This window comes from Rhinopithecus bieti, unplaced genomic scaffold, assembly GCF_001698545.2.
Source record: "Rhinopithecus bieti isolate Rb0 unplaced genomic scaffold, ASM169854v2 scaffold_72161, whole genome shotgun sequence".
In the NCBI taxonomy this organism is placed as follows: domain Eukaryota; kingdom Metazoa; phylum Chordata; class Mammalia; order Primates; family Cercopithecidae; genus Rhinopithecus; species Rhinopithecus bieti.
This window is the reverse complement of record NW_016828382.1, coordinates 1,925,477-1,943,970: the sequence shown is the minus strand read 5'-3', so window position 1 is coordinate 1,943,970 and position 18,494 is coordinate 1,925,477. Positions and strand designations below refer to the sequence as shown.

At 40.2% G+C, this 18,494-nt stretch overlaps 1 long non-coding RNA gene across 1 annotated transcript in view; it reads left to right on the top strand.

Annotated features, from left to right (window-relative positions):
• Window positions 1–10,193: 10,193 nt before the first annotated feature.
• The window catches only part of LOC108523737 (uncharacterized), a 22,399-nt gene continuing 14,098 nt past the window's right edge, over window positions 10,194–18,494 (top strand). The window contains exon 1 of the long non-coding RNA XR_001883881.1: window positions 10,194–10,339. This is a non-coding gene — a long non-coding RNA (uncharacterized LOC108523737). The remainder of the gene's footprint in view (window positions 10,340–18,494) is intronic.

Below are 18,494 nucleotides of genomic sequence, written 5' to 3'. Positions count from 1 at the left end.
AAATAGTATTTCTGGTTCTAGCTCCTTAAGGAATCACCATACTGTCTTTCACAATGATTGAACTAATTTACATTCCCACCAATAATGTAAAAGCATTCGTATTTCTCCACAGCCTCACCAGCATCTATTATTTCCTGATGTTTTAATAATCATCATTCTGACTAGTGTGATTTGGTACCTCATTGTGGTTTTGATTTACATTTCTCTGATGATCAGTGATGTTGAGCTTTTTTTCGTGCTTATTAGCTGCATAAATGTCTTATTTTAAGAAGTGTCTGTTCATCTCTTTTGCCCACTTTTGATGGGGTTGCCTTTTCTTGTAAATATATTTAAGTTCCTTGTAAATTCTGGATATTAGACCCTTGTCAGATGGGTGGATTGCCAAAATTTTCTCCCATTCTGTAGGTTGCCTGTTCACTCTAATGATAATTTCTTTTGCTGTGCAGAAATGTTTTAGTTTAATTAGATCCAATTTGTCAATTTTGGCTTTTGTTGCAATTGCTTTTCACATTTTTCTCATGAAGTCTTTGCCTATGCCTGTGTCCTGAATGGTATTGCCTAGGTTTTCTTCTAGGGTTTTTATGGTTTTGGGTTTTACATATAACTCTTTAATCCATCTTGAGTTAATGTATAGGGTGTAAGGAGGGGGTCCAGTTTCTATTTTCTGCATATAGCTAGCCAGTTTCCCCAGCACCATTTACTGAATAGGAGATCCTTTCCCTATTGCTTGTTTTTGTCAGGTTTGTTGAAGATTAGATGGTTGTAGATGTGTGGTGTTATTTCTGAGGTCTCTATTCTACTCCATTGGTCTATATGTCTGTTTTGGTACCAGTACCATTCTGTTTTGGTTAATGTTGCCTTGTAGTATAGTTTGAAGTCAGGTAGCGTGATGCCTCCAGCTTTGTTCTTTTTGCTTAGAATTGTCTTGGCTATACAGGGTCTTCTTCGATTCCATATGAAACTTAAAGTAGTTTTTCTAATTCTGTGAAGAATGTCAATGGTAGTTTGATGGGTATGGCATTGAATCTATAAATTACTTTGGGCAGTATGACCATTTTCATAATTGTGATTTTTCCTATCCATGGAGATGGAATGTTTTTTCCACTTGTTTGTGTCCTCTCTTATTTTCTTGAGCAGCAGTTTGTAGTTCTCCTTGAAGAGGTCCTTCACATGCCTTGTTAGGTGTATTCCTAGGTATTTTATTCTCTTTGTAGCGATTGTGAATGGGAGTTCATTCATGATTTGGTTCTCTGCTTCCGTTGGTGTATAGGAAGGCTTGTGATTTTTGCACATTGATTTTGTATCCTGAGACTTTGCTAAAGTTGCTTCTCAGCTTAAGGAGCTTTTGGGCCGAGACAGTGGGGTTTTCTAGATATAGGATCATGTTGTCTGCAAACAGACAGTTTTACTTCTTCTCTTCCAAGTGGTGAGAGAGGGCATCCTTGTCTTGTACCAGTTTTCAAAGGGAATGCTCCCAGTTTTTGCCCACTCAATATGATATTGGTTGTGGGCTTGTCTTCAATAGCTCTTATTATTTTGAGATATGTTCCATTAATACCTAGTTTATTGAGAATTCTTAACAGGAAAGGATGCTGAAGTTTATCAAGGCCTTTTCTGCATCTATTGAGATAATCATGTGGTTTTTGTCATTGGTTCCATTTATGTGATGGATTACTTTTATTGATGTGCATGTGTTGAACCAGCCTTCAATCCCAGGGATGAAGCCAACTTGATGATGGTGGATAAGTTTTTTGATGTGCTGCTGGATTCAGTTTGCCAGTATTTTATTGAGGATTTTTGTATCAATGTTCATCAGGGATATTGCCCTGAACTTTTCTTTTTTTGTTGTGTCTCTTCCCAATTTTAGTACCAGGATGACACTGGCTTCATAAAATGAGTTAGGGAGGAGTCCCTCCTTTTCAGTAGTTTGCAATAGTTTCAGAAGGAATGGTACCAGCTCCTCTTTGTATTTCTGGTAGAATTCAGCTGTGAATCTGTCTGTTCCTGGGCTTTCTTTGGTTGGTAGGTTATTAATTACTGCCTCAATTTCAGAGATTGTTATTGTTCTATTCAGGGTTTCAGCTGCTTCCTGGTTTAGGGTGTATGCATCCAGGATTTTATCCATTTCTCCTAGATCTTCTAGTTTATTTGCACAGAGGTGTTTACAGTATTCTCTGATGGTAGTTTGTACTGCTGTGGGGTCAGTGGTGATATCCCCTTTATCATTTTTTATTGTTTCTGTTTGATTCTTCTCCCTCTTCCTCTTTATTAGTCTAGCTAGTCTATCTATTTTGTTAAAAAAAAAAAAAAAAAAAAAAAAAACAGCCAGAGGCAGTGGCTCACACCTGTAATCCCAGCACTTTGGGAGGCCAAGGTGGGCAGATCATGAGGTCATGAGATTGAGACCATCCTGGCTAACACAGTGAAACCCTGTCTCTACTAAAAACACAAAAAATTAGCTGGGCGTGGTGGCATGCGCCTGTAGTCCCAGCTACTCAGGAGGCTGAGGCAGGAGAATCGCTTGAACCTGGGAGGCAAAGGTTGCAGTGAGCCAAGATCATGCCACTGCACTCCAACGTGGATGACAGAGCAAGCAAGACTCCATCTCAAACAAGCAAACAGACAACTCAGCTTCTGGATTCGTTGATTTTTGGGAGGGTTTTCGTGTTTCTATCTCCTTCAATTATTCTCTGATCTTAGTTTATTTCTTGTCTTCTGCTAGCTTTTGGATTAGTTTGTTCTTGCCTTTCTAGGTCTTTTAATAGCGATGTTAGGGTGTCAGTTTGAGATCTTTCTAGCTTTCTGATGTGGGCATTTAGTGCTATAAATTTCCCTCTTAACACTGCTTTAGCTGTGTCCCAGAGATTCTGGTACTTGCCTCTTTTTTTCATTGGTTTCAAAGAACTTCTTGATCTCTGCCTTAATTTCATTATTTACCCAGGAGTCATTCAGGAGCAGGTTGTTCAATTTCCATGAAATTGTGTGGTTTGAGTGAGTTTCTTAATCCTGAATTCTAATTTGATCACACTATGGTCTGAGAGACTGTTTGTTATTATTTCAGTTCTTTTGCATTTGCTGAGGAGTGTTTTACCTCCAGTTATGTGGTCTATTTTAGAATAAGTGTCATGTGGCACTGAGAAGAATGTATATTCTGTTGATGTGGGGTAGAGAGTTCTGTAGACATCTAGTAGGTCCATGTGATCCAGAGCTGAGTTCATGTCCTGAATATCCTTGTTAATTTCTTGTCTCATTGATCTAATACTGACAGTGGGGTATTAAAGTCTCCCACTATTATTGTATGGGAGTCTGTCTCTTTGTTGGTCTCTAAGAACCTGTTTTATGAATCTGGGTGTTCCTGTATTGGATGCATGTATATTCAGAATAGTTAGCTCTTCTTGTTGCATTGATCCCTTTACCATTATGTAATGCCCTTCTTTGTCTTTTTTGATCTTTGTTGGTTTAAAGTCTCTTTTGTCAGAGACTAGTATTGCAACTCCTGCTTTTTTTTTTTTTTGCTTTCTATATGCTTGTTAAATTTTCCTCCCTCCTTTTATTTTGAGCCTGTGTGAGTCTTTGCATGTAAGATGGGTCTCCTGAATACAGCACACTGATGAGTCTTGACTCTTTAATCCAATTTGCCAGTCTGTGTCTTTAATTTGTGCATTTAGCCCATTTACATTTAAGGTTAGTATTGTTATGTGTGAATTTGATCCTGTCGTCATGATATTATCTGGTTATTTTGCACACTAGTTGATGCAGCTTCTTCATAGTGTCATTGGTCTTTATATTTTGTGTTTTTGCAGTGGCTAGTACCAGTTTTTCCTTTCCATATTTAGTGCTTCTTTCAGGAGCTCTTGCAAGGCAGGCCTGGTGGTAACAAAATCCTTGGCATTTGCTTGTCTGGAAAGGATTTTATTTCTCCTTTGCTTATGAAGCTTAGTTTGGCTGGATATGAAATTCTGGGTTATAAATTCTTTTCTTCAAGAATGTTGAATATTGACCCCCCAATATCTTACGGCCTGTAGGGCTTCTGCTGAGAGGTCCACTGTTAGTCTGTTGGGCTTCCCTTTGTAGGTGACCTGGCCTTTCTCTCTGGCTGCCCTTAGTTTTTCCTTCATTTTGACCTTGGAGAATCTGATGACTATGTGTCTCGTGAGTATCTCAATGGTGTTCTCTGCATTTCCTGAATTTGCATTTTGGCCTGTCTTGCTAGGCTGGGGAAGTTCTCCTGGATAAATATCCTGAAGTGTGTTTTCCATCTTGTTTCCACTCCTCCCATCTCCTTCTGGTACTCCTATCAATCGCAGGTTCAGTCTTTTTAAAAAGTCCCATATTTCTTGGAGGCTTTCTCCATTCCTTTTCATTATTCTCTATTCTTGTCTGCATGTCTTATTTCAGTAAAGTTGTCTTCAAACTCTGATACCCTTTCTTCCCTTAGTGGATTCAGCTGTTGATACTTGTGTATGCTTCACGAAATTCTCATGCCGTGTTTTTCAGCTCCATCAGATCATTTATGTTTCTCTCTAAACTGGTTATTCTTGTTAGCAATTCCTCTAACCTTTTATCAAGGTTCTTACCTTCTTTGCATTGGGTTAGAACATGCTCCTTTAGCTCATCATGGTTTTTTATCACTCATCTTCTGAGGCCTACTTCTGTCAATTCATCCATCTGATTCTCCGTCCAGTTCTGCACCCTTGATGGAGAGACACTGCAATCATTTGGAGGAGAAGAGGCACTCTGCCCTTCTGGGTTTTCAGCATTTTTATGTTGATTATTTCTCATCTTCGTGAGTTTGTTTAGTTTCAGTCTTTGAGGCTGCTGATGCTTGGATGGGATTTTTGTGGGGCCTTTTGTTGTTGTTGTTGTTGTTGTTGTTGTTGCTGCTGCTGCTCTTGTTGTCACTTTCTGCTTGGTTGTTTTCTTTCAATAGTCAGGTCTGTCTTCTGTAGGACTGCTGCAGTTTACTGGGGGTTCACTTCAGGCCTTCTTCATCTGATTCACTCCCGTGCCTGGAGATATTACTCAAGGAGGCTGGAGAGCAGCAAAGGTTGGTGCCTTCTCCTTCTTCTGGGACCTCTGACCTCAAGGGACACCAACCTGATGCCAGTAGGATCGCTCCTGTATAGGATGTCTGAAAACCCTTGTTGGAGGGTCTCACCCAGTTGGGTGGCATGGGGAGCAGGACCCATTTAACAAAGCATTTTGTCCCTTGGTAGAGAGGGTGTTTTGCTCGGGGGAAACCCACTCATTTGGGCTGCTTGGATTCCTCAGAACTACCAGGAGGAGAGGCTAAGTCTGCTGGTCCACAGAGACTTTGGCCATCCCTTTCCAGGTCCAACCCACAGACCCTGGCCTAATGACAGATGAACAAATGCACTTAGACATAGATACCCAGTGAAAGAGTGGGCTAGGGGACCTGGCTGTCCACAGACACTGATGAGGGTGCTGTAAAGGGTTGGCAGCTGCATCCCGACCAGCTGGCACTGCGGGCATTTATTCAGTATAGATTTAATGACAAAGGCCTTGAGTCAACACACTTGTAGGCAATTCACATGGTCACCCCACCTGCAGAGAGTAGTTGGTTCTGAGGCCTGAGGCCTAAGTAAACTAACTTATCTAGATCAATTCCCTTACACTTCCTTGTTATCTACTCTGAGATAATTCAGCTGCCTTCAGCCAAACCCTCTTCTGAAGCTTTTGCAAAACCTTCCAACCTTCCAAGAAGGTTTGCATCTTTCTACAATTTTCCCACCACCCTGACCGATCTCCTACAACCCCTTCCTCTAGGGACTCAGGCCCAGGGAGATGTGAATTCTGTCCCTGAGCCTCTGACTGGAGTTATTGGAGATCTTGCAGGGAAGCCCCACCCACTGAGGAAGGATGGGTCAGGGTTAGACCTGAAGAGGCACTCTGGCCACTGACTGCCGCAGCCCGTGTGCTGGGCTGTGGCAACAAGTCTTGGGACCAAGCCATCCAGCCTCCCTGGCTCCAACGGGGAAAAGTGCAATCTGGAGCTATAGAAATGGGTGCTGCCCTTCCCCCACCCAGGGAGCTTAGCATGTTAGACAGTTCCAAGTCCCAGTGCTGGCTGCTGCCCCTCCCCCAAGAAGCTCAAAGGGCATAGACAGCAGGCAACCCCATCTGGTGCTGGTCACCCCTTCCCTTGGGAATTCAGTTGGCTTAGGCAGATTCCAGTTGAGAAGCTGTAAGAACCTGTGCATTCAAGGGTTGGGACACTACGCCCCGGTGGTGTGGGTTTGCAAGTGGGATCTTCCAGTCTGTGGGTTGTACAGTACCATGGAAAAAGCAGTTTCGCCAGCTCGGTATTGTGCTCACTTGCCACCTCCCTTGACTAGGGGTGGGGGTTCCTCTTCCCCATGTGGGTCTCAAGTGGCACCACACTGCTCCTCCTTCTCTCCATGGGTCATGCCAGCCTTGTAGTCAGTTTTGATGAGAGAACCTGGATACCTCGGTTGCCAGTGATAGATTCACATGCTTATCATGTTTTTTTTTTTTTTGATGGGAACCTCCAGATGGCGCTACTTCTAGTCAGCCATCTTGGCCCCACCCTTTAATTTGTGTCTTCTCTCTTTTTTTCTTGGTTAGTCTAGCTGATGGTTTGTCAGTTTTCTTGATTACTAAAAGAAAACACAATTGCCTTTCTTTTTTTAGTTTCTTTAAGTGAAAACTTAGGTTATTGATTTGCAGCTTTCTTCTTCTTGATATAGGCATTTAAAATTATAAATTTGCCTCTAAGCACTGCTTTAATTTGGGCATATTTTGCCTAAAATATTTTCTGATTTTCCTTGTGATTTCTTCTTTGGACCTTGGGTTATTTAGAAGCAAGTTATGTAATTTTCCAATATTTAGGAATTTCTCAGATTTCTTTTTGTTGTTGATTTCTAATTCTGTTGTGATCGGACAACATACTTTTATAATCTTAATTCTTTTAAATTTATTGAGACTTGTTTTAGAGCCAAGCATATGGCCTATTATGGTCTAACCATGTGTGCTTGAAAAGAATGTGTATTCTGCAGTTGTTGGATAGAATGTCTTTATATGCCACTTGGGTTGAGTTGGTTGATGGTATAAAGTTTTCTGTATTTCTGACAATTTTTTGTTTAACATTTCTATTAATTATTGAGAATGGTATTGAAATCTCCAACTATAATTGTTGAGTTTTCTAATTCTATTTTAATTCTGTTAGATTTTTTTCATGCATGTTGGGGCTCTACTGTTAGGTGCATTTACATTTATAATTATTATACTTTTTTTGATTTAGTGACATGGAAGTCTCACCAATTACTATTTTTAAGATTGTATTGTCTCAACTTCCTATTGATTATCTCAATTTCTTCACAAGTTAAATAGGGTTAATGATATTGGTGGGGTTCAGGACATATGACCCCAAAATATGATTGTATCCCCCAAAATATGCCTATTTGGAAAACTGATTATTTTGAGCTGATTATTTAGAGAAACTAAAGACCCAGGAGTAGTCTCTTTCTTTGAGATCTACTCTAGAGATTTATTTACTCATTTATCTGGATTTCTCCAACGTATATATGAGATATACATGTTAGTAAACTTCTGTTTGTTTTTGTCTTGATAATCTATCTTTTGTTATGGAGAGTTCCAGTTAAGAATTATTAAGGGTAGAGAAAAACCTATTTTTTTCTCCTTTACCATATCCACTGTGTTAGATGGTTGTTAACAAACAAGTAAAATGGAAAGAAACTTTAGCACGTTGCTGAGCATGTAGCAGCTACTAAATAAATGTTAAGCCCCTTTCCATTTGCTTCTCTCTTCATGCCATGGGATGTAAGCACAAAGTTGGCTTTGAAAACAAGTTCTAAAAAGAACAATTTCTAATCGTACTTTTGCTTCCAGTAAATATTGTTATGCTCCATAAGAAAATGGCATAAAAGAGCATCAGACAAGCTGGAAACAGAGCATGGCTTTATTTTTCACCACTATAAGCTGCTGAAGAGCAAACAGTATATCACTTTATTAGTTTCTGTACAGTTTTCACACACTATGTTCCTCAACAAATATGAAATCAATACACCAAACTTTCTTAGGCAACTTAATAAGTTATCTATGGCTTATCTTTAGGTAATAAAACTAAAAACATAGCATGGAAGTATTTACCATATAAGTTTAAGAAAACTAGAACTAAATAACAGTTACTCTTAAGGTGCAAGGAAGTATTTCTGATGAGGAAGAAGTAAAGGAGTGGAAAGTAGTGAGGGATGATAGCAATGGATTTTTAAAACCTGTTTATTTGCTATCTGCATGTTCATTTTACTATTATTGGTTAAACAGAATGTTTGCATTTTATATACTTTTTTTTGTGTTTTATATTCCAGTTAAAAATAAATAATTCTCATTGAATGGGTTAAGTAAATGCTGAAAGGGTGATTAGCTGCAGCCATTGACCAATAATGATTACAACTCCCATTTAGTAAGCATTTACTATGTACCGGGTACCATGCACAGGGCTTACACTCACTATCTCATTTAATTTGCCATCTTCAGAATTATCAGACATGTGCTGTTATCATCATTCTAAAGATGACACTGAGGCTCTGAAAAGTTCATTATTTGCCTAAGATCTCCTGGTGAGGAAATGATGAGGTAGGATTAGAACTCAGGAGTGTTTGACCTCAAAGCTGGTCCTCTTCCTCATGGGACTATTCCAATCTGTGATTATCATACTGACAGAAGTTTCCAGGAAAATGTACTTTTTACCACCATCTTTTTTCTTTTCTGATCACTAGAAAAAAAGTGTTCAAGTATTTACCAGACAATCTCAGGTTGGCTGCCATTTCACAGCTTAGAGAACTAGTCTAGATTGGAGCTGAGGGACATTTCCGGAGAGAGAGGTGATTCTTGGAATTTTTTTGAATTCTTAAAAGACTGGATGATTTTGAAGCATTATAAAATAATTTATTTTGTTAGGAAGAGAAAATTTTAAATCTGTACACAACAGTTATTGTTCTATCTAAAATAAGTTAAAATACGGCAAATTTTTGAGAATTGATGATGTATAAGAAAAAAATAGTATCCATTTTACCTTGATTCTGGAAACATTCTCTTTCAAATAGCTCAGAAGTCATGACAATGGATCTGCAGATAAATACTGAATATAAGCACACCATTTGGCACTGCTATAAAAAATTTACTTAGTTTCATTTAAGTAAATGCAATTTATTACTTTTTAAGTTTTAGAATAAACTAATAGTCCAATCATGAAATACATAAACATAATCTTAAGTTACTATTAATATTATGGGCTATAAAATACAGATGAAGAAACTGAGTTACAGATAGAGTATCTTGCTTGACCAAATTTAATCAGCTAATGTGAGTAGAACCAGGTTCAAACAAAGCCAGTCTGCTACAGACCCTTCTCATAACTATGGCACTATCATATCTTACAACAGAAAGTAAATTTTTTTTTTTTTTTTTTGAGACGGAGTCTCACTATGTCGCCCAGGCTGGAGTGCAGTGGTGTGATCTCTGCTTACTGCAACCCACACTGCCTGGGTTCAAGAGATTCTCCTGCCTCAGCCTCCCTGGTAGCTGGGATTACAGTTGCCCACCACCACGCCCAGCTAACTTTTCTGTAGTTTTAGTAGAGACAGGGCTTCACCATGTTGGCCAGGCTGGTTTCGAACTCCTGACCTCAAGTGATCCGCCGGCCTTGGTCTCCCAAAGTGCTGGGATTACAGGCGTGAGACACCACAACCGGCTAATGGAAATATTATTATTCTTGAAAATATAAAAATAAATGTATAGTGGATAGAAACTAGGATTCAGGAAACAGAGAAGTGATATTAAGGGAACAGTAAGAGTCACGATATCTTCATCCTGTTTGGCTAGTATTTTAGCTTTCTGTTGCTACATAACAAATTACCACAAACTTAGCAGCCTAAAACAACACTCATTATCTCCTAGTTTTCGTAGATCAGACGTCTTGGCATGAACCAGCTGGGTTTTCTGCTCAGTGTCTTGCCAAGCTGCAATCAAGGAGTCAGCCAGGGCTGCACTCTAATCATAGGTGGGGGCCCTCTTCCCAGTCCACTGGTTGTGGTAGATTTTCAGCTCCTTGTTGTTGTAAGATTGGTGTTCCTCATGGAATATTCCAGAGGCAGTTCATGACATCGTTGTTTGCTTTCTTCCAGGCCAGCTGGAGAGCATCTCTGTTGCTTCACTTTCTTTTAAATGACTCACCTGATTAGGTCAGGCCCACCCAGGACACCTCCTGTTGATTAACTCGAACTTAACTGATTTGTAACGGACCCTGCCCACATTTAAAGGAAAAGAATTACACAAGGTATGCACACCAAGGGATCTTGGGGGGTCGTCTTAGAATTCTACCTACTATAGTTAGGAATCAGGAAATAGATATTTAACTATACTCTTTTTTTTTTTTTTGAGACGGAGTATCACTCTGTCACCAGGCTGGGGTGCAGTGACGTGATCTTGGCTCACTGCAACCTCTGCCTCCTGAGTTCAAGCAATTCTCCTGCCTCAGCCTCCCGAGTTGCTGGGACTACAGACACGCACCACCATGCCCAGTTAATTTTTGTATTTTTAGTAGAGACAGGGTTTCACCATTTTGGCTAGGATGGTCTCGATCTCCTGACCTCACGCGATCTGCCTGCCTAGGCCTCCCAAAGTGCTGGGTTTACAGGCATGAGCCACCACACACAGCCTATATTTTTAAAATAAAGATTCATACCATAAAAACACCTACTTGTAAGAATGACAAAAAAAAAAAAAAAAAAAGAAGAAAGTATGTAATACTAGTAAATGTCAGGAGGAGGAAGGAATTCAGGGGTTGAATGCGAGCCAAATTAGTAGTTCAGTCCTGATTTCACAGCAGAATCATCTGAGTATCTTGAAAAATGACTAATACTTGGAACCCGCCCAAGACAAAATAAGTCAGAATTTATAGAGGTGGGGACAAGTTATAGGTATGTTTTAAAAGCTCTTCAGGTGATTTTAATCTGCATCCAGGTAGAAAACCTCAGAGCTGAATCTTCATCTTTCTTCATAGAGAGGTCATTGGAATTCCCCCCAACCTAAAGTTGATAATAGAGATATGATCATGTTATTTGGAATTGTGAAAATAACCATCAGAAGCACTGCCTCCAATGAAGAGTGGGGCTGGGAAGTTTGGGAGTGTAGAATTAGCCACTTAGTGCCCAGTCCAAATCTGCCTGCACTATTTTTTTTAAATCATCTTCATGTATTATGTTGACTTACTTAAAAAATGTTTCAGTTGGGTGCAGTGGCTCATGCCTATAATTCTAGTACTTTGGGAGGCTGAGGTGGCCAGATTGCTTGACTTCATGAGTTCAAGACCAGCCTGGGCAACATGGTGAGACCTCATCTCTACAAAAAAATACAGAAGTTAGCCTGGCATGGTGACACGCACCTGTAGTCCCAGCTACTGGAGAGACTGAGGCGGGACACAGCTTGAGCCAAGGAGATTGAGGCTGCAGTGAGCCATGATTGCACCACTGCACTACAGCCTGGCAACAGAGCAAGACCCTATCTAAAAAAAAAAAAAAAAAAAAAAAAAAAAAAAAAAAAAAAAAAAAAGAAAAGGAAAAGAAAAAAATGTTGCAGAACTTGTAGTCCCTTCAGCAAGTGAAGAGTCAATGCTTCCTATATAATTAGTACTAACCTATTATGTGCTTTTCTTTAAAAACACATGCCCTAAACCTAATGAAATAAATACTGGGGTTTGTTCCTTTGGTGTAGAAATGCACATAATTTTAATGCTATCTCATTTTTTAAAAATTCTGCCTCCTCACCGCCCTTTTCACTTTCTTTGTCAGTAAGCATTAATTCAGAATAGCTTTTGTATGCATTTCCTATGGCTGCTGTAACAAATAACCACAAACTGGATGTCCAAAAACAACAGATTATCTGTAGTAGTTTGGTAGTCCATAAATCTGAAATTCATTTCACCACCCTGAAAACCAGGTGAGTTGACAGGGCTGCAGATCTTCCAAAGCCTCTAGGGGTAAATCCACTCCTTGCCCCTTCCAGTTCCTGGTGGCTGCCAGCATTCCTTGGTTTGTGGCCATATCACACCAATCTGTGGTCAGATTGCCTTCTCCTCTTCTGTGTCAAACTCCCTCTGTGTCTCTCTTATGAGGATACATGTGATTGCACTTAGAGCCCTCCTGGATAGTCCAGGATAACCTCCCCACTTCAAGATCCTTCACTTAATCACATCTGCAAAGTCTCTTTTTTCCAAATAAGGTAACATTTACAGCATAAGGTAACATTACAGGTGCCCTAACCCCCAGGCCACAAACCAGTACAGGTCCTAGGCCTGTTAGGAACCAGGCCACACGGAAGGAGGTAAGCGGCAGGCAAGCGAGCGAAGCTTCATCTGTATTTACAGCTGCTACCCATTGCTCACATTACTGCCTGAGCTCTGCCTCATGTCAGATCAGCGGCACCATTAGATTCTCATAAGAGCATGAACCTTATGGTGAACTGTGCATGTGGGGGATCTAGGTTGCATGCTCCTTATGAGAATCTAATGCCTGATGATCTGTCACTGTCTCCCATCACCCCCAGATGGGACCATCTAGTCGCAGGAAAACAAGCTCAGCGCTCTCACTGATTCTACATTATGCTGAGTTGTATAATTATCTCATTAGCTATTACAGTGTAATAACAATAGAAATAAAGTGCACAATAAATATAATGTGTTACAATCATCCCAAAACCACGACCCTTCTACCCCGTCCGTGGAAAAACTGTCTTCCACAAAATGGATCCCTGGTGCCAAAAAGGTTGGGGCCCACTGAACATGGATATTAATGTAAGACTTCAGTCTACCATTATTTTTTACATTTTTAATCATTGAGCTAGCTTCCAATGTCTGTTCAGATGAAGGAAATATATCTGAGGTGAAAACGAAATTTTAAAATCTAATTTATTTGGAGCTCTGGAAACACTACGAAAGGAAAATACATGATAATGGGAAGTGTCCATATTTTTCAGAGTTAAGTATTTTATTTGTCTTGTTTATAGTAGATTCTCCTACTGTTTTATGTAGATTCTCCCTATTTTATTTACTATTTGATTTCTGTTTCTTAGTCTTAAAATATTTTGTTTTGTTATATCTTTCTTTTAAGTTGGTAAAGAGTAAATAAGATCAACTGAATATACCTACAAGTAATTCATGTTTTCATGTATTCTTTGCTAATAACTATTCTGTTCAAGACCATCATAATTTTCTTCAACGTTAACTTTGGTTTTTTAAAAAGGATATTTGTTTGCCTTCTGTACATATTTGCTTTCAACAACAAGAAGCTCTGTGGCTATGAAGTCTGTTTTCTTGTAGTCTCAGAGAATACTAGGTTTTTAAAACCCCATCCTTTCAGAAGAATAATATTATGTAATTTTAGCCATATTGGATATACTCACAGTTTGTAATAAAAATAATCCTCTCCTAACTCTCAGATTTGTCTGTCTCTCTTTTAAAGTTCTTGAAAGAAAATAAAGAAGGAAGGAAAAGAGGGCGGGTGGGAGGGAGGAAGGGAGGAAGGAAGGAAGGAAGGAAGGAAGGAAGGAAGGAAGGAAGATAGTCAATAGAAAAGAAGTATTTGAAGGAATTTCATAGGTCAACACCCCAAAACGTTTACTTGCTCCAAGAACTTTCATTGACTGGGTCTTCCAGGGTGGTGCAATGTCTTTGGACAAAGAGAGACCATTGTGGTTAAGCACGAGGGTAAAACTGAAAGTTCTCATCTGGGTCTCAGAGGGAGGCTTGGTGCTCTGAGCAAATATGGATAAACCACGCCACTTGTAAATTACTGGGTTTTGGTTCCTTAAACCAAGTTGTGCCTTCTTTTAATGGATATGTAAGTCCAAGGGGCTTAGTGAAAGAGCCATCCAGCTTTTTCTACCCTATTGTGACCCTGTTCTGGTTACGAAGAAATACCTTAAAGGTTGACTTTTAATAGTCAATGTCCAGCATGACTTCTGTGTGGATGGTGCTGTTCCATTTCAGGCATTAATTTTATAAAAGGCTTCCAAGAAATACTTGACTTATTTTCTAATTTAGCCCTTCCTTTTATACTTCTGAGAAATTGTTCATCTTTCTAAATATCCAATTTGCAGTAATAGTCAATTATAAAAACATAAAATATTTTCACAACTCAAACTGAGTCTCTACCCAGTCATATATCTTCCCTGTGTTTATGTGTGGGTTTATATGTGTGTGTCACATGTGTGAGTGGGAAACACAGGTAATAAACTTCATGTCACCCCACTGCTTGCAAACACTCCAATGGCTTCCAACTTCCTTACAGTGGCTTGTAAACCCCTCTGCAATCTGACAGCAACTGGGCACTTCATTCCCGTGTGGTAGTAGCCTGCCCCGCAGACACTCTGATCAAGGGATCCATGTCTTCTTTCTGTTGCTCTGATTGCCCAGCTTCATTCCTGGGCTTGGCATTTGCGTTCCTTCTACCTTTAGTGCTTTTTCCCCATATCGTTGGCTGGCTATCATTTATTATTCAGGTTAAAGATCAAATGGCACGTCCTTCCCTCACCATCCTTCCCAGTATTGCCCTACCCCTTTTCTCTTTTCTGTAAGAGCACCCTCTTCATAGCACTTGCCCACTATCTAAAATGTTCTATTTGTTTTTTCATTGTCTGTCTCTCCTTCTTGGATATAGTGAGCTTGTCTGTTTTATTGGTCCTATATATCCAACTCCTAGAACAATGACTAGCACAAAATAGGTATATTAAAGCTTTTACATTTCCTTTCCCTCTTGCCCTCATTTCTTATCCTGTGACCAAGAGGAGAAGCTCAGATGACTCAAAGATCTGTAGATCCAGTGATAATAAAATATACCTCGTGGCAGAAGATCAAGGAAGGGCTTAGAGTGCTAGGATCTTGACAAAGGCTTGGGGGTTGGTGACACTAACACCTCTTCCTCTACCCACCACGTTCCCACTCAACCACTCCAACCTCAGCTGACCAAGCAATATCTTGGTCACCTCTTTCCCAAATTCCACTTGGACTATGGAGCACATCAATAATGTAATGATCCAGGAGGTATTGGGCATTTCTAACAGAGGCCCTTCAGGCACAGGTGATTAAGGAAGCTGGAGAGATGGTGCACATTCCTCCAGCCTTGGTACACAAGCCCTGCCCTCGCTCACACTCTGGGCTGATGTGGTGAGTCACTCCAGGTAAGGGGTAACACAGGGCTAGAGGCGACAGCAGTGAGGGCTGTGTTTTTCTTGCTTCAGAGGAGGAGAGCTGAAATGGAAACTCCTAGCCACACAGAACTGGGAGGCAGGGAGCAGTGAAAGTGGCGGTCCAGTCTCTGCCCAGGCAGAACTACTTTCATTATTGCTCAATTTGAGTTAGGTTAAAAGCAGATAGATTATTTTTTAAGTCTTTTTTCTCCTTTCAGTAGAGATCCCAAAGTCTAGAAATTGATATAATTTAGAGGTAATGAAAAGAAAGTTCAGCAGCTGCATCATGTTTCATGCTGTCCTTCCCTTCTCCTGGGGTGGGACCTCTCCCCTCTTCCTCCAGCCTTCTGTTGTGTTGCCAAGGGCACTGCTCAGAGTGGAGGAGATGGTTCTGAGGCCATGGCAGGCTTCCCCGGGCTCATTTCACATTAGCCACTTACCAAGATAAGCTGGAGCTGGTTCCTTTTTTCAGGTTGAGCTGGTAAAGAAAGTTTCTAACTGTTCCGGTAGCATGACCGATGATGGTGCTTATTTCTGTTGTACCTACGGACTCCCATGTCCAATGTGTGTTAGCTTTAAGTTGCATATTTGGTTGCTCTCTCAAATGCAATGGAGAGGGTTAAGACCTGATCATTTTGGAAGGAGTTTACACGATTAATCGGGTTCTCCATTCATTATGGGTGTTGTGTGTTTGCACTGGTGGTTGTAGGAAAGACACAGACAAAAAATCAGAAACATGGAAAGGTTTTCCTGCTGCATGATTTCATTAGCAGGATCAGGGACTCCCAGATCACTGTTTTTCTTTCCAGCATAAAATGGCCTTCAGAATGTTTTGGCGTCAAGCCAATTAATTGCCATTGGCAATTGTCTTTAGATTCCCTGTCTACTTTCCACCTCTTCCTTATGTGCTAGTAATTACATAATATCTCCTGAGAGTTTCCACTGCAAACTCACTGACACGGAACTGGAAGGACTGAGGATCTGATGGAAAAGAGAGAGTCCTATTACTTGCCCACTATCCCTTTTCAGGCATCATAGTGGGGTTGGCTCTGAAATCCTGGGGCTTTTTAGAAGTCCCAGCATGTATCTCCCCTGGAGGACCAGCCCATCTTTGAGAAGGGCATCACAAATGGCACAAGAAGAGGGCTGAGCAGAAATATCGAATGCTTATTGGCAATAGGGGCATTAGCAACAGAGTCTAAAACCCAATTCCACTGCTGAAGACTTGGTGGCAGGAGTGTCACTTCCTGTTGTAGATCTGATGCCACAATGAGAAAGCACAGAGCATACTGGGCTAGTTTCAGAAAGGACTCATTATATTAGCCAAAAACTAGACTTTAATGTAAAAGTCTGAAGCCTATCAGGGATTTCTCTAAGAAAGCACACTCTGGGAACTGCTCTCTATTTCAATGTTAACTGCAAGCATGCATGCCTTCATAGTTACAGCTGAGTTTAGGTACAGGAAAAAGGATTCCTCGTGCTCTCATCAAGTTGTAACTCTAATGTTCCTGAGGACCTAGTCAAATACAATAAAATAATTCCCCTCCTCTTCCATCTGTAGCCCATATTTTCCGATTCAAAGATGAGCTGGGAACAGGGTTGATAACAGGTAATGATAATGATGAGCACAGATTGCACCCTTAGAATGTTCCAGGCACTCTTCCCAGCGCATTACAGAGACAAACCCATGTATGCCTCACAATGACTCTATGAGACGGGTGCTCTTATTACCCCCGTTTTATGGATGAGGGAACGAACTTGGGTATAGAGTAGTTGAGAAATTTGTCCACATATATATATAGCTAGTAAATGGTAGCAAAACCTAAGCTTGGACACGAAGCAATATAACTGGTCTCAAGTCTGTTTTTAACCACTGAACCACACTGTGGCAGGCGGGCAGCTTCCTTGGGGATTGCAGTCACCAATGTTATACAATCAACACCAAGGGCTCATTCTCAAAGAAAGAGGCTGTTTGGTCTGCCCCTTACTGTTTTCTAGTCACACTTACAGCTACCCTTCTTCAAATAGGTCTCGGGTCCCCCTGAATCACCTTTTCCCTTTCTTCACTCTCGGAGAAGATGAGTAACTTTCATTTTACTTTCTTTTATTCTAAAAAATATATAGAAGAAAAATCCTGGATATATTAGCAAAATTAATGTTGACATTTTGCCCTATCCAGAAAAAAAGAAAAAATAATGAGTTCTTGCTCAGTATCCTTGAGAATACTGGGCAGAGGTTTCAGACCTGTTGAAATTGGGGTTTATACAATTGCAGATCCCAATCAAATAGGAAAAAAAATTAAATCATAAGACAAAGAGTAAAGGGGGGAAAAGGAGGGGAGAAAACAAATGCTAGTTTTAAGCCAAGAGCTTACGTTAATAAGAAAAAGATTTGAGGTGAGTGAGCCTAAGCAAGTCATCTAACTGGCCTCAGTTTGCTTTTGTGCAAAATACACAAGCTGGACTGACAAGAATCTTTCCAGCTCTAACACAGTGATTTTAAGATGAAAAGTAACTGCAAAGGTGATCTAATTGGGAGTAAGCTAAATAAAATATATTAAAAATAATATTTCCTTTTCCCTTTTCATAGTTTTCCTTATTACAGGAAAACAGTGTAACAGATAACTTGTGACTACAAGTAACAAGACCTAAAATTAAGAGCAGAAGATTTTAATATATTATAATAAATACATGACTTTTGACTCTAAGTAACAAGACCTAAACTAAAGAGCAGAAGATTTCTCACCTTTGCTTATGTCAAGGGCCATGACTGCATTGGGGCAACAATGCCCAGAGGTAGAATGTGGGTGAGAGTATAATCTGGGGGTGGAAGAAGAGAAGAATCCCTTTAAAACACACTGAAATCCAGTAATTTCATAAAAACCCCACCTGAAGCCTAATTCCTCTTACAAAAGAGTCCGTGAACCTTCAGTAAATCCTAGGTTTGCCAGAACACAGTGTGCCTATCTTTAAGTACCTCACATGTTCATTCACTGTGACCTTCAACTCTTTTTGATCCAGAAACTCTTTTGTGTTATACAAGGAATGAATGTAAAGCCCTGTAGGCAGCTATCCAAGGGTTTCCATGCTAATGTCTCCTTGGTCCTTCACCCTGGTTTTATTTCTTCTTCCTCTGCATGAAAGAAAAGCAGAGAAAGAATGAACTTGGAGTAGGAGGGGAGGTGGCTTGGGGTTGAGCGTAGTGTTGGCCATTCCCCTCTTTTTTTTTTTTTTTTTTTTTTTTTTTTT